The 16,385-nt window shown below is 39.2% G+C and overlaps 1 long non-coding RNA gene across 1 annotated transcript; it reads left to right on the top strand.

Moving 5' to 3' along the window:
* The first annotated feature begins 474 nt into the window (after positions 1-474).
* LOC113080342 (uncharacterized) lies at positions 475-11,784 on the top strand. The gene is made up of 3 exons (XR_003281841.1): positions 475-701; positions 1,098-1,163; positions 10,985-11,784. It is a non-coding gene; the product is annotated as an uncharacterized LOC113080342 (long non-coding RNA).
* The last annotated feature ends 4,601 nt before the right edge of the window (positions 11,785-16,385 follow it).

The following is a 16,385-nucleotide window of genomic DNA, read 5'->3' on the forward strand; positions in this document are numbered from 1 at the left end:
GCACGAGACCGCTATGCAATTATATGACCATTTATTAAAAACACATATAGGCTATACAGTTAACCAAATAAAAGTTATTTTCATATTTGCATGACAGCAGGGCTTCAATTCTGTTAATAGTCAAGTAATAGCAGCAATTGTCAATTAAAGTGTATAATAAACATATGTTTTTCATTATATAGTACTCAATGATTTTTTATTGTATAGTGTAGATATTATAAATGTGATTGTAAATAAAAATGTAAATATGAATGTAGTCTTATATATTTATATCATAATCTGCGTGACCCCATCGGTGACTTTCTTTGATTACGTTTGCAGGGTGTTCCAAATTAGCGGTTATTGTCAGTGAAGTCCACTTCAACTGATATACCGTGCTCAGGGATTAGGGAGCAGTGAACACTGCGTAGGGACCCTGTCGAATGGAACGCACCTCATGTGATGTTCCACCACACCGGAATATCTTCCATACTATATAGTAGGCGAAAAACAGTATGCGAAGCAAGTAGTGTGTCCGAATTCTTAGTATTCGAAAAACAGTAGGCGAGATGTACCCGGATGGCCTACTTCTTCCGGCCGAATTCCGTAGTATGCATAGGATGGACACTACTCTATCCCATAAGGCCACGGGAGAGGACTCGTCATACTCATATTCGAAAATAACGGAAAATTGGAGAATCGTGACGCCGCTGTTTTGAAGTGTAAGTACCTTATGGATAAACGCTGTTCATTGTGGTTAAAGTGTACTTGTTTAACATAATCCAAGTAAACGACTGATTTGTTAAAGTTTTACACATTGTAAACTGATGAGACTATTTTGTAAATTTAGTTTAAAAATATGTTTAATAATCATTATCGATCAGAGGCTGTGCCTCAGCTTGTTAAGGCTGCTTTCTACAGACGGCTCGTTAAGTAATTTAATGATATAAAGTTACAACATTTTAAGTAATTGAAATGAGTTAATTAACATTTTACTAGTGTTGATATTTTGATTAAAAAAAATTGTTGGATAACTTACAAGGCAAACTATTATTAATAGGTGCCTCAGTTTGATCATAAATCATCAGTAATGTGTAAATCCTGTTCTGATGTTACAGAGACTGATGAACACAATCTTGTTCTCATCCACTGATTAAACCCTATTCACTGGAAAGCATAATTCAGTAAGTATATAAATTAAAATTAATCTTAACTACACACACTCTTTATATGTATTTATGTTAGGATCATCATTGATTTAGCTGGTTTTTTTTATTATTATAATATTTTTCCAGGTATTTCCAGTTGCTATTTTGTCAGTTGCAAAGTACTTAATAGCAAATAACTTTTGAACCACATGTGCACACTGATTTTGTAGCAGTTTCCAGTTGTTGTTTTTAAACAAGCAACATCTTAACATCTGAAAAATGTTGTCTTGCGAATGGGTGCAACATTTTAGAGAAATACCCATACAAATTATTCTCTTTATGTATTTATTTATATATTTTTCATTTCTACATGGATAAGAGCACAAAGCTTCAGACAAAACCACATTAACATTTTCATAAAGTAGTATAATAGAACTTAAAGCAACAGCAAAAGGGACATTTCTTAAGACGTTTCTATAATAATGTCAGGGAAATAAACTTCAGCAGCTTCATTTCAGTAACTGTAGATGAGGACTTTAAATTTGGGAATCAAAAATGAGTGAAAAAAAGTGGAATTCTAAAATATACCCCAGGGATAAAGTAATACATATTATAAAATTAAACTTGTTGTAAATATGTTGGTATGCTATGTTATGTGATATGTTTCTAGATTTTCAAATTGTAACATTTTCATTTTCAACTGTAATATGAATTCCCAGTTATGAGTGTAATATATTTATGTGTATATATAAATACACACATGTTTAAATTTAAATACTTACATGTGTATTTATACATATTTATGTGATTTTATAGTATTTATATTTCTTAAATAACTAATATATGTATATCTTGATTTGACAGTCTTAAAATTACCTTCACAACTTACAGAAGCTTAAACAATAGCACTGTAACAGAAATGAGTCGAACCAGACAAATTAAAGAGTCTAAAAGCTGTGTGCATTGAAACACGAGCTGAATTCCTCAGGAAGTCATAAATCAGTTCTAGTGCCACAAGAACCAAGCAAGATGACCAACCAACTTGTTCACACAACAGCTTTCAACATAAACAACACTGGAACAATTATTTACAATTTCAATTCAAAGAAGAGAAATTTTGGTGCCAAAGGTGTTGTTCGTAATGGAAATGCAACGCTGGACATCACATGTAAACCCAGGAGATCAAGTTAAACACTTCCATTGACTTCCTCCCCACCTAGCAGAACCAGACTGAAATTCCTAAGGGGGGAAGGGATTTTGTCTCCACAAATGTCTTTGTCATGAGAATGGCAAAGAAACTGCTTTGTACATATATATGGACCAGAATGAACTCAAAAAGACTTATAAATGAATCAGTCCATCGCATCACTCCATATTAATTTATGTGTAACCCACACATTTGACTATCATGTTATAATCACTTATTGTGTATGTTTTTATTTTGATAACTATAGGATACATAGTCAAGTCTGGTATGTGTGTGATTGTATTTTCTTGCTTGATATTGTCCTGACAATCATTTATTTCTAAAATATATCATAATCTGGTAATAGGAATCATGTCCGAAAATTAGACCCTGCAAATTCGGGCCACATGCTTGGTAAGATAAACAAATGATTTATGATACCCCCGAGCCAAGACAATATCTGATTGGTCAAGACAACATTTGATGTGTGGCCAACAAGCCACTTTAAATACTTTGGACACCATGAAATCTTGCTTTTTAGTCTGCTTTTGGAGTCTGCTTGTAGTCTCTAGCTATGCTGCTGCTATTAGTCATTTTAGCCTGCTCTTAGCTTTTAGCTTGTAGCTTTGCTACCTAGCTTTAGCTTTTAGCTTCTAGCCATGCTGTTTAGCCATCAGTGTTCTTTGAGCGCGGTTCCAGCGTGCTTCAGCCTGCACACGCCTGCTGCTACTTAGCCACGATGAGAAGGAACACAACCTAGTCTCGTCAAACTTTATTTCTTTTCTTTTCCGTTTGAGAGTTTCGTGTTCTGAGTTAAGTTTTGTAACGTCGAGTCTCCGACGCCTGACCTCGGGTGCCCGTTCAACTTCAACCAGCCACACGACTCTGCACCTTCAGCCAACGCCCAAGCACGGGCTCCCCAAGACGTCACTTCAGCGACTGAACTTCCAGCCAATCAACGACCTCAGGATAGCCCTTTCACCGGGATTCTTTCACAGGAGACGCAAGTAACTTTACCTCCAGACTGTGACCTTTGCTGGTGTATTTAATATAATTTTAACCTCACTGAGGAACTCAATGCGAGGGCTAATTACGTGATTGATGGTTGTTCATGTCTATGCAATTTAACGTATTGCTGTAAACTGGGGATTCCATATTTCCATTCTCTTAAACTCATCTTTCCCTAACTTTCGATCTTCCTGCAACTTGTGTGAATGTGTGTGTGCGTGCGTTTATGTGTTAGATTAGTTTATATGTCTTAGATTTGTCTAATAAAGCCTTATTCATATTGAAAAGAGAAGTATCTTGTGTTTTGTGCTTACAAGTTAATGTCTTAAACTGCCGATCTTGTTACTGTGCTAATTGATAGTGTTTCACTATAGTTTGGATATTAGTATCCAGCGCAGATTTGATGTTAAACGGCTCGTTCACTGACCAGCCGTGAAACAGTGATTCTGTTAAAATTCCCTTTAAAATCTTAAATGATTCCCTTTGAGCTAAATTGACCTGTTTCCCTTACATTTTAATGGTGGAGAATGTGGGCAGTTTAATCTAAATTGTGAGCATAAACCAAGTTATTTAATCTTTTATTTTGCTGCGGATGAAAGCTGAGTCGAGACGTATGTGTGTGTGTTTGTGTGACCCGTGACGTAAGCAGCGCGTCCCCTCAAATGAGTGAAAGCAGCTAGAGCTTTGATATTTGACTCCCCTAAGTTAACGTTAAACATTAGAGAATAATGTTCGCCCGTTTGTGTCTGTTCACAAAGTGAATGCAATCTCGCGTAACACTGCGTGTGCCCGAGAGTTATTTGAATGGGAGTGTTTTAAAAGCTTGATCAAGTAAATTTTAACTGTGTACCAACAGCGAAGGAAAACTTTTGTGTTTGTGTCCAGAGAAACTGGCACCGAGATTCAGATCGCTATCGCTGTGTCCCCCTAACTACAGCAAAAGCTGCTATTTGAATTAAGATAAATTTAACTCTATACGAACTGAGAGTTTAAGTGCCACATCGCAAAACCAACTGAAGGCGGTGTTGTTATTTGTACAGTGTTGAAATGAGCCGACATTTCATGTAACATGCTTAACTGTATTTGCAACAATGCAACGATTCATGCACTAATCCACTAGAGTGTGTTTTGGTTGCCATAGTGACGACCGTGACCCGGAAGCCTTAACGTACTTCCGGAGCAACTCTGAACTGTGCACGCACAGCGCACTAGTGTAAACAAACTCCACGGTGTTGCTAAGCTAACGAAACCATTGCATTTACATTGAAGTCTATGCTAAAGCCACTAGCCTCAAAGGTTAGCCGTTAGTATTACAATCCAGTGGATGAATAGAGTGTGTTTTGGGCAACGCTGACGTGATTTAACCATCTTTAACCATCTTAACTAACACTTGTTAGTCTCTTTCTCTTTTATTGCTCTCTTTTCTCACTAAACCACTTATTTTCATTTTACTAGAAAGGGAAATACTGACTCACAATTACTAATTGTCAAATTGAAATTTAATTGAAAAATTAAATTTATTTTGAATCATTTAAAATTTCCCTCTCAGATCATTTCATATGATCTTTTATTTCTAGTATTCTCTTTTTGGCCTAATTATTTTAGGAATGAATAAGCCTTGAACTTTGGAAGTTTAAGTAAACTTATTCTTCCTAATTTATTTATTACCCATCTGAATATATGCTACTCAGACCTTTACGTATTTTAATGCGTTTTACCCCCTTCCTGTTTTGGTTATACACTTAACCACTACTGTTTTACTTATTGAATTCCTCTTTTTAATTTCATTTTTGCATATTTTGCCCATTTATAATTTTTTTTATTTTATTTTACTTTTTCTTACCATTTCTTTACTTTGTGTATCCTAGCCTGGGAACGACACACCTGAGCCCTAAAAGGAGACATTGTTATCCCTCACTACGAGTTCAAATAAATTAGAAAGACAACTCTCTTTCACTTAAAGTTTATTTTGTTTGATTAGTTGTATAGCAACTAACACAACGCTCTCTTTGTAGTTGAGATAACCGCTACTGAGACTTACCCTCTCCGTCCTCTCTCTCCTTTACTTTCCCCTTCTCTTTTTACATTTATAGGACATGTAAGAACCATCAATCAATTCTAAGTGAATTAAATACACAATCGTGCCAAAGACGACGAATCATCCTTATGAATTTTGATTGTAATCATCCTCTCCTTTGTTCTTCCTAACCTCCCTACATTTGGAAACGCAATCCAAGTTTTAGCATCTCATCCAACGTTGAGATCAATTTAATAGAGATACGTGTTGAACAACTGTCGCCTTCGCAGCCTCCCTGGTGAGCGGTCCAACTGTAAGGTGTATGGTGTCAATCCTGTCAGACTAAGCAAAGAGATATCAGAATTATTATTGTATTCTTTTGTCCAAAGCAAGAAATATAATAATATTGTTTACGTTTTGATAACATTTAATTGGAAAAAAATAATTTTCCTCATTTAAAAAACAGAAATTTTGCTTGTCATTTGAATTTGTTTTTCACCTCTGTCTCTCTTTTCCTCTTCCTCATTAGAGTGACAAAGTCTTCGCATCTCTAGTCTACTTAGACACCCTGAGACCAACACAGTCATCACCACATTTCACTAGTGGTTCACAATCACTGATACAACACTTAGTTGTCCCACCACACATAGGCTTTTACTCCACAGAGATCTGTGTCAGTCTCTCTTCTCCCCAGCGTGCCAACATGCCGCAGACTACAGACCCCATTTCCCATGGGGAAGATGTGAACATTTGGCTGAGAGGCATGACAGACAGCCTCACTCCAAAGACATTTGAACTGTTATTATTTTTAATAATAATCCTAACCCTGAGAAGATTCCTGACACAAGATTCAAGCCAGAACCACAACCACGAGGAGCTAGTCAAGATCACGAGCTCACTAAGCTATGCCTTCACAACCCAGCTGAAACTGAGCGACAAGCACATCACCCACCTTCAAGAGGAGCTGACACGTGCTCAACGTCGCATAGACAAGCTGGAAGTGAAAGTTCAAGATCAACTCAAAGCACCCAGCGAGAGGGAGCAGGAAACAACGGAACAAGTTATGAAGCTCCAAGCAGCCCTGGCAGCAGCTCAGCTCGACCAGCAACATGCAACGGCTGCTCAAAAAGACCTGGTAAACAGACTCCAGTATGCCGAACAGCTACTAGAGAAAGTCAAGCTAGACATCAGAAACAAGAATTCTGAAATCAGTGCTTTGAAAGACCACCTTGAAAGGTACAGAACTGAAATGGACAATCTGACCCAACAACTAGACGATACCAACGATGAGCTCTACATGGTCAGAAAAGAACTCCAAAATGCTTACAAGCACAAACAAGAGCCAAGGAAAGAGAAACCTCTCTTAGCCTCATCACTGCTGAGCAGAGCAGAGTCCCACGTCCAAGAACTGGCATATGACGAAAGGAGCGAAGGGCCACAACCCAAAACCTCACCTGCCTTCGCCACACAATCCTTTCCTGCCAACGAAAGAAAACCTCCCGTCCAAGACCTTGAAGCTGCACACGGGATGACCATCAAAGACCTCAACAAGCTGTCTGAAAACATCAGCAGGTTCAATCCGAACTCCACAGAGGGCCACGACATCCAAGCTTACCTGCGAGATATCGAATTTCATCTGGAAGTGAGACCTCATGTGACTGACAGAGACTGGTTATACCTCCTTAGAGCCACGTCCAGTCCCGAGGTACGAAACTTCCTAGATCGACAGCCCAGTCAAACCAAGTCAAACTACCAGCGACTTCGTGAGGTCCTGATTAAAGAGTTTACAGACCCAGAGTCTGAACATGGACTGTTAACTGCCTTGGAAACCAAACAAGGTCGTCAAGAGACTCCACAAGCATACTACAACCGACTCCGACAAGCCTACTTTGGTGCACACAACAAGCCTGACCTTGAAGAGGATGTGAACTTCAAAAGCCTCTTTCTAAGAAATCTGCACCCTGGAGTCAGTCACCATCTAGGTGTCATGGCCTGTCCGAACTCCATGACCATCCAACAGTTGCGTGACCTAACACAGAAGGCCTATAACAAGCAGAAGTTGGCCGCAAAGAAAGGTAACAAAACATCCACACTCTTGAACTCTGTCAACAAAGACTCAAGCCTTGCACTGGACGACACCCAGTGGCATCACAACACCAGAGTCTTCCATCAAGAGCACAGAGAACGTGACGCCCATATCCACGACCATTTTCAGCCCAACTGCTGGAAAAATCCATGGGACCAGCCACGCTTCTCAAGAAACCAAAAGGATAAGAACATCTGGAAACCTAACCAGATATCCAAAGGTAATCACCTGACTCATCCAAGAGCAACTCGTGTGGGTAAGCGACAACAAAACCCACCTCAGCACCACTCAGACATGCACAGTGCTGAGTATGCACAAGAACATGACAGCTTACCATCAGAAGACATGGAACAAGTCATGAAACGACTGAGAGAGTTCTTTCAAGACAATTTACATGCATATGACCACAAAGCTGAGTCATGCTCGCTGTGACCAGCGACAGAACGGAAGGCCGGTGATCACCTGGTGCACCACATCAGAGATGACAAGCACCTGTTCAACAACAACCCAGAACGAACAAGTCTTTCACGGCCAACTGTTGATGAAAAATCTGAGGTATCAAAGGACATCACCTCAGTCACTAACAAACTGTCAAATGAACTCCAACTCCAAGAACCACATTCCCTGTCTGTGCAACAGCAACCACCAGAGCACAGAAGGTCAGAAAGTCTGCTACAGCCAGAAGGCATCACAAGAAGAATGCAACATAGGAGACAAAGTTTTGCAACCCAGCTGCACACAGCCATGCCAAACTGCCTCCGACTGTCTGCTAAAGAACTTCCTGCCTTGCTGGACTGACCCTCATTAGACCATGGACACGCCCTCATCCAAGCCAAGGACGCAGAGAGCCAGTCTTCAGTGACATGCCAGGAAAAGGGGGAGACAACACAGACTTGAACAAATCTGACCACACATGCACTACACCAGTAACACACACAACATTACCTACACCCAGAGGTAAACACATCTACTGATAACACATTCAACAAACATATTCTTCCCACAGGTAGAATATCCAACTTTTAGTGTAACAAAGTTACACACACCCACCATGAAGAAACGTGCAGCCATCCTCACAATAGGTAGAACACCTGACACTAAGTTAAGGTTCACGACACACTAGCTGCACCTGACATCCTAGCTCAATAGTAGTTGTAACACATGCTAGGAAAACCCACAGCAGCCTTGTTTTGTTTTGTTCTTCTTTTACCTATCCTTCTCCTTCCCCTCTTTCCTGAGTAGGTGAAACGCCTAGACAGCCTGCGAGGGTCGAAGGTCTGATATTAGGATTGACTCGCAACACCTAATATCCGCCAGCCACTCTAAACTGAATGGAAGCCAGAGAGCTTCATGCATGATAGGTCAATTAATTGAATTGAAAATGAGCTTACTAGAAAACTAATGGTAAACGTGTAAAGTAAGACAACCTAGAAGAACCAAACAAAGTTAACCACAAATTCGATTGATGAATCAAAGTAAAACAACAATTTCCTAGACGATCTAAACTATCCTCAAGGTGCTAAACTACATTGACTAATTGAACTTAACCACGTGTACCTAAATAACCTGATGCCTGCACCAGTACAGTAACTGTCATGGAGGTGTTGTCTTGCTGTTTGCTGTGTTTGTCTGCTTCTTCTGCCTTTATTTCTCCAGCGATCGACGATGTCTTCACCTAAACACCTCGCCGATCGAAAGGGGGATATATGTAACAGAAATGAGTCGAACCAGACAAATTAAAGAGTCTAAAAGCTGTGTGCATTGAAACACGAGCTGAATTCCTCAGGAAGTCATAAATCAGTTCTAGTGCCACAAGAACCAAGCAAGATGACCAACCAACTTGTTCACACAACAGCTTTCAACATAAACACCACTGGAACAATTATTTACAATTTCAATTCAAAGAATAGAAATTTGGTGCCAAAGGTGTTGTTCGTAATGGAAATGCAATGCTGGACATCACATGTAAACCCAGGAGATCAAGTTAAACACTTCCATTGACTTCCTCCCCACCTAGCAGAACCAGACTGAAATTCCTAAGGGGGGAAGGGATTTTGTCTCCACAAAAGTCTTTGTCATGAGAATGGCAAAGAAACTGCTTTGTACATATATATGGACCAGAATGAACTCAAAAAGACTTATAAATGAATCAGTCCATCGCATCACTCCATATTAATTTATGTGTAACCCACACATTTGACTATCATGTTATAATCACTTATTGTGTATGTTTTTATTTTGATAACTATAGGATACATAGTCATGTCTGGTATCTGTGTGATTGTATTTTCTTGCTTGATATTGTCCTGACAATCATTTATTTGTAAAATATATCATAATCTGGTAATAGGAATCATGTCCGAAAATTAGACCCTGCAAATTCGGACCACATGCTTGGTAAGATAAACAAATGATTTATGATACCCCCGAGCCAAGACAATATCTGATTGGTCAAGACAACATTTGAGGTGTGGCCAACAAGCCACTTTAAATACTTTGGACACCATGAAATCTTGCTTTTTAGTCTGCTTTTGGAGTCTGCTTGTAGTCTCTAGCTATGCTGCTGCTATTAGTCATTTTAGCCTGCTCTTAGCTTTTAGCTTGTAGCTTTGCTACCTAGCTTTAGCTTTTAGCTTATAGCCATGCTGTTTAGCCATCAGTGTTCTTTGAGCGCGGTTCCAGCGTGCTTCAGCCTGCACACGCCTGCTGCTACTTAGCCACGATGAGAAGGAACACAACCTAGTCTCGTCAAACTTTATTTCTTTTCTTTTCCGTTTGAGAGTTTCGTGTTCTGAGTTAAGTTTTGTAACGTCGAGTCTCCGACGCCTGACCTCGGTTGCCCGTTCAACTTCAACCAGCCACACGACTCTGCACCTTCAGCCAACGCCCAAGCACGGGCTCCCCAAGACGTCACTTCAGCGACTGAACTTCCAGCCAATCAACGACCTCAGGATAGCCCTTTCACCGGGATTCTTTCACAGGAGACGCAAGTAACTTTACCTCCAGACTGTGACCTTTGCTGGTGTATCTAATATAATTTTAACCTCACTGAGGAACTCAATGCGAGGGCTAATTACGTGATTGATGGTTGTTCATGTCTATGCAATTTAACATATTGCTGTAAACTGGGGATTCCATATTTCCATTCTCTTAAACTCATCTTTCCCTAACTTTCGATCTTCCTGCAACTTGTGTGAATGTGTGTGTGCGTGCGTTTATGTGTTAGATTAGTTTATATGTCTTAGATTTATCTAATAAAGACTTATTCATATTGAAAAGAGAAGTATCTTGTGTTTTGTGCTTACAAGTTAATGTCTTAAACTGCCGATCTTGTTACTGTGCTAATTGATAGTGTTTCACTATAGTTTGGATATTAGTATCCAGCGCAGATTTGATGTTAAATGGCTCGTTCACTGACCAGCCGTGAAACAGTGATTCTGTTCAAATTCCCTTTAAAATCTTAAATGATTCCCTTTGAGCTAAATTGACCTGTTTCCCTTACAGCACTATGAGAACATGAACTGATTCACAGAGTCTTAACCTGTTCATTTGTCCTACAGGTAATCCTGCTCTTGAAGAGCTGCACACGGTCATCTGGTGTGACACAGCTGTGGTCAGATTGTCCCGCACATGCTCTCCTGTGCTGGCTTCTGTGTTTTGGGGTTCCAGAGTATCATCGTCATGATCCTCTAAATTTAGAAGACGGAGGTTGTGGAGCATTGCACAGCATGCAACAACATCTGCACAAAAGCAGAACTCACTTCCAGGGCCTTGAAGAAGAAGATGGAGCACAGCTGGTCTTCATCATCCTGAAGGCTCTCTCAACAATGTTCTGTGCACAAGCATCATTGGTGTTGAATCAAAGCTGTGCAGGATTCTGTTCAGGCTCTCTGTGTGCTGTGATGAGGCAGATGTGTGCACTCAAACAAGGATACCCACCATCAACCAGGATGTGTTTCCTGCAGGTGGATAGGCCTCCAGTGTTCTTCAGCACCCTGGCATCATACACAGACCCGGGATACTCAACAAAGATATCAAGGTACTCACCATGGTGGTGACCTGCAGCTGAACAGAATGAAACCGCTTCCTGTTGAAATAACATTAGGCTTCACTTTCTGGAGGTTCAGTTTGTATATGACAGCCATCTATTGTGTCAGCTACCAGAAGAAAAGCTTCTTCCACTGCCTGTCATCTGTGGTGGAGAAGGCAATCAGCCTCCTCAAAATCCCCATGACTGTCCTGCTCATTCTGTGCACAATGTTATGCAGCTCTTGGATGTCAAAGGCCATTATTGACAGCAGCCTGTATGATGCTGTTCACAGTCTGTAAATATGTAGTTTTTGTTTTTTAGAATAAAATTTCAATAGGTTACACATTTTTTTAGCGTTTTCATTTTTACCTATCGCTGTTTCTTTTCTCCTCTCCTCTCTCTCGCTGAAGTTTTTCACAAGTTCATCAAACAACTGTGGTAAGAATATTAAATCAAGCACGGTGAGTAATGGCTTCTCCTGCTATTGTTATTTGCACCTCTTGCCACATGTACAGTTTATCTATCTCTATCACTGATGAGGGATTCACATGTGATAAATTTAGGGACATAGTTAGGCTGACAGAGAAGATTTCAGAATTAGAGACACACATCCAAACTTTAATTGAGGACAGTAAGAATGTTAGGGCTCTAGGTACGGCTTTGGATGCGTCTAGCTCAGGGATTCCTGTACATTGTTCGGTTCCGGCAACAGAGCCCCCCTGCAGCAGGGCAACTGGGTGACAGTGAGGCGGCATAGTCGTGGGTAAAAAAACACTGCTCTTCTGTTACGATTAGAACAGGTTCTCCCAACTCAGTGATGCACCCACTGAGAAACTTGATGAAAGTGCGCCAGAGCGCCTGACATCTAGGCTAATTTAAAAGTACTGGCTAATGCTAAATGTAAATTCAGTAAGATTGTTATTCATGCCGGCTCTAATGATGTTTGACTTCGGCAGTCGGTGATCACTAAAAATAACATTAAAGAGGTGTGTGAACTTGCAAGTACGATGTCAGACCCTGTAATATGCTCTGGTCCACTCCCTGCTTACCGTGGTGATGAGATGCATAGCAGGTTGTCATCACTCAGTTGCTGAATGTCTAAGGGGTGCCCGCAGAATAATATAGGTTTCATAGACAATTGGACGAGCTTTTAGGGCAGACCTGAGCTGTTGTAAAGAGATGGTCTTCATCCCTCCTGGGGTGTCGCCACTCTTCTCTCTAGAAATATGGCACATAGTCTTAGAGTTTATATTTGACTGGGGCCCAGGTCAGGAAGCAGACAGACTGGCAAAACCGACCGTCTGCTAGTGTCCTCGTGTCAAAGAAGTCAGTTAATTCTCAGCACATAGAGACTCTTTCATCTAGATATCACACTATAGAGACTGTGTCTGTTCCCCGAACTAGGAAATACAAGAAACGTCCAAACCAATTTAAGAGTAACAATTTAATTGAGGTACAACAAATAAAAATAAAAAAAACAGATGCAATACGGATAAACAAATGATAAAAGTTGGCTTATTGAATATCAGATCACGTTCTACGAAAGCACTTTTTGTAAATAATATGATCACTGATCATAATCTAGATGTGCTTTGGTTGACAGAAACCTGGCTAAAACCTGATGATTACATTATTTTAAATGAGTCCACCCCCCCAAGATTACTGTTATCAACATGAGCCACATCCAAAAGGCAAAGGGGGAGGTGTTGCTTCAATTTATAACAATGTTTTCAGGATTTCTCAGAGGGCAGGCTTCAAATATAACTCGTTTGAAGTAATGGAGCTTCATATAACATTATCCAGAGAAACAAATGTTAATGATAAATCCCCTGTGATGTTTGTACTGGCTACTTTATACAGGCCACCAGGGCACCATACAGATTTTAATAAAGAGTTTTTATTAAAGAGATTTTACATCCGAGTTAGTTCTGGCTGCAGATAAAGTTTTCATAGTTGGTGATTTTAATTTCAATGTTGATAATGAAAAAGATGCATTGGGATCAGCATTTATAGACATTCTGAACTCTATTGGGGTTAGACAACACGTCTCAGGACCTACTCATTGTCGAAGTCATACTCTAGATTTAATTCTGTCACATGAAATTGATGTCGATGGTGTTGAAACTATGCAGCCAAGTGATGATATATTATCATTATTTAGTTTTGTGCAAATTTCATATAACCAAAATTGTAAATTCTACATCTTGTTAGAACCATCATTTCTACCAAAATAGACTGCTTTGTAATAAATCTTCCTGATGTATCCGAATTCTTTAGCATATCCAAAACCTCAGAACAACTTGATGATGTAACAAAAACTATGGACTCTCTCTTTTCTAGCATTTTAAATACAGTTGCTCCTTTACGCTTAAGGAAGGTTAAGGAAAACAGTCTGACACCATGGTATAATGAGCATACTCGCACCCTAAAGAGAGCAGCCCGGAAAAATGAGCGCAGCTGGAGGAAAATAAAACTAGAGGTATTTCGTATTGCTTGGCAGGAAAATACCTATCCTACAAAAAAGCATTAAAAACTGCTAGATCCAATTACTTTTCTTATCTCTTAAAAGAAAACAAACATGACCCCAGGTATTTATTCAATACAGTGGCTAAATTAACAAAAAAAATAAATAAATAATAAAGCATCAACAAGTGTTGACATTTCCCAACATCACAGCAGTAATGACTTTATGAACTACTTTACTTCTAAAATCGATACTATTAGAGATAAAATTGCAAACATTCAGCCGTCAGCTACAGTATCACATCAGCACTATAGATCCCCTGAGGAACAGTTCCACTCATTCACTAAAGTTCACTAAATCATCTAAACCAACAACATGTTAGACCCTATTCAATCTAAGCTCCTAAAAGAGGTGCTTCCAGAAGTCATACAGTAGATCCTCTTCTCACTATTATTAATTCCCTATTGTCATTAGGATATGTCCCCAAAACCTTCAAACTGGCTGTTATTAAGCCTCTCATCAAAAAACCACAACTTAACCCCAAAGAACTCGTTAATTTTAGACCAATCTCGAATCTCCCTTTTCTGTCCAAGATACTAGAAAAGGTAGTATCCTGAAAATTATATTCCTTCTTAGAGAAAAAAATGGTGAGGATTTCCAGTCAGGATTTAGACTGTATCATAGTAATGAGACTGCTCTCCTCCTTAGAGTTACAAATGACCTGCTCTTATCATCTGATCGTGGTTGTGTCTCTCTGTTACTGCTATTGGATCTTAGTGTTGCGTTCGACACTATGGACCACAACATTCTTTTGCATAGACTAGAACACTTTGTTGGCATTAATGGAAGTGCATTAGCATGGTTTAAATCATACTTATATGACCGCCATAAATTTGTAGCAGTGAATGACGAGGCAGAATCATATCGATCACAAGTGCAGTATGGAGTACCTCCAGGCTCAGTACTAGGGCAGCTACTCTTCACGCTTTACATGTTACCTTTGGGAGATATCATCAGGAAACATGGTGTTAGCTTTCATTTTTATTACTGATGATACTTAGCTCTATATTACTTCACGGCCCGGTGAAACACACCAATTTGAAAAACTAATGGAATGCATAGTCGATATAAAAAACTGCATGACGAGAAATTTCTTACTGCGAAATTTTGAAAAAAACGAAGTTTTAATTATAGGACCTAAAAACTCTGCATGTAATAACCTACACTGTCTAAGACTTGATGGCTGCTCTGTCAATTCTTCGTCATCAGTTAGGAACCTAGGTGTGCTATTTGATCGCAATCTTTCCTTAGAAAGCCTAGCATTTGTAAAACTGCATTTTTCCATCTCAAAAATATATCTAAATTATGGCCTATGCCCTCAATGTCAAATGCAGAAATGTTAATCCATGCATTTATGACCTCAAGGTTAGATTATTGTAATGCTTTATTGGGTGATTGTTCTGCACACTTAGTAAACAAACTACAGCTAGTCCAAAATGCAGCAGCAAGAGTTCTTACTAGAACCATGAAGTATGACCATATTAGCCCGGTCCTGTCATCGCTGCACTGGCTCCCTATCAAACATCGTATAGATTTTAAAATATTGCTTATTACTTATAAAGCCCTGAATGGTTTAGCACCTCAGTATTTGAATGAGCTCCTTTTACATTATACTCCTCTACATCCGCTACGTTCTCAAAACTCAGGCAATTTGATAATACCTAGAATATTGAAATCAACTGCGGGCGGCAGATCCTTTTCCTATTTGGTGCCTAAACTCTGGAATAACCTACCTAACATTGTTCGGGAGGCAGACACACTCTTGCAGTTTAAATCTAGATTAAAGATCCATCTCTTTAACCTGGCATACACATAACATACTAATATGCTTTTAATATCCAAATCCGTTAAAGGATTTTTAGGCTGCATTAATTAGGTAAGCCGGAACCGGAAACACTTCACATAACACCCTATGTATTTTTTTATTTTTTTATTTGTATAGCGCTTTTTACATGACAATCGTTACAAAGCAACTTTACAGAAAATTGTGTTTCTACAATATTTAAGTAGTAGCTTATGGTGGTGACTGTCAGTTTGTGCATGTTTGACAGGATTTTTTGAAAAAATTAATACAAGATGTAGTCAGCTAGACGATGAACATTATTAATATTATTAATTAATAATTATTATATGATGCAGTCACATTTGTAGCAATATTTGTTAGTTCTGTTTGTTGATTCAGGGTCAGCATCATTTGGGGTCCTCTGAGGGTCAGCATCATCTCTTCTCAGGTGTTCTGGATCCAGACTGGAGCTTGTGTAAATCCTAGTTAAACATAAACAAAATAGAGACATCATTAGCATAGCTGCTGATCCAACAAACTAAAATTAGTTTAACCCAAGCTAATGAATAAAAATGCACATTTGATCAGATGCAACTACACTCAGAATTTAAGAGAAACATTATT

This window comes from Carassius auratus, unplaced genomic scaffold, assembly GCF_003368295.1.
Source record: "Carassius auratus strain Wakin unplaced genomic scaffold, ASM336829v1 scaf_tig00030951, whole genome shotgun sequence".
Classification (NCBI taxonomy): Eukaryota; Metazoa; Chordata; class Actinopteri; order Cypriniformes; family Cyprinidae; genus Carassius; species Carassius auratus.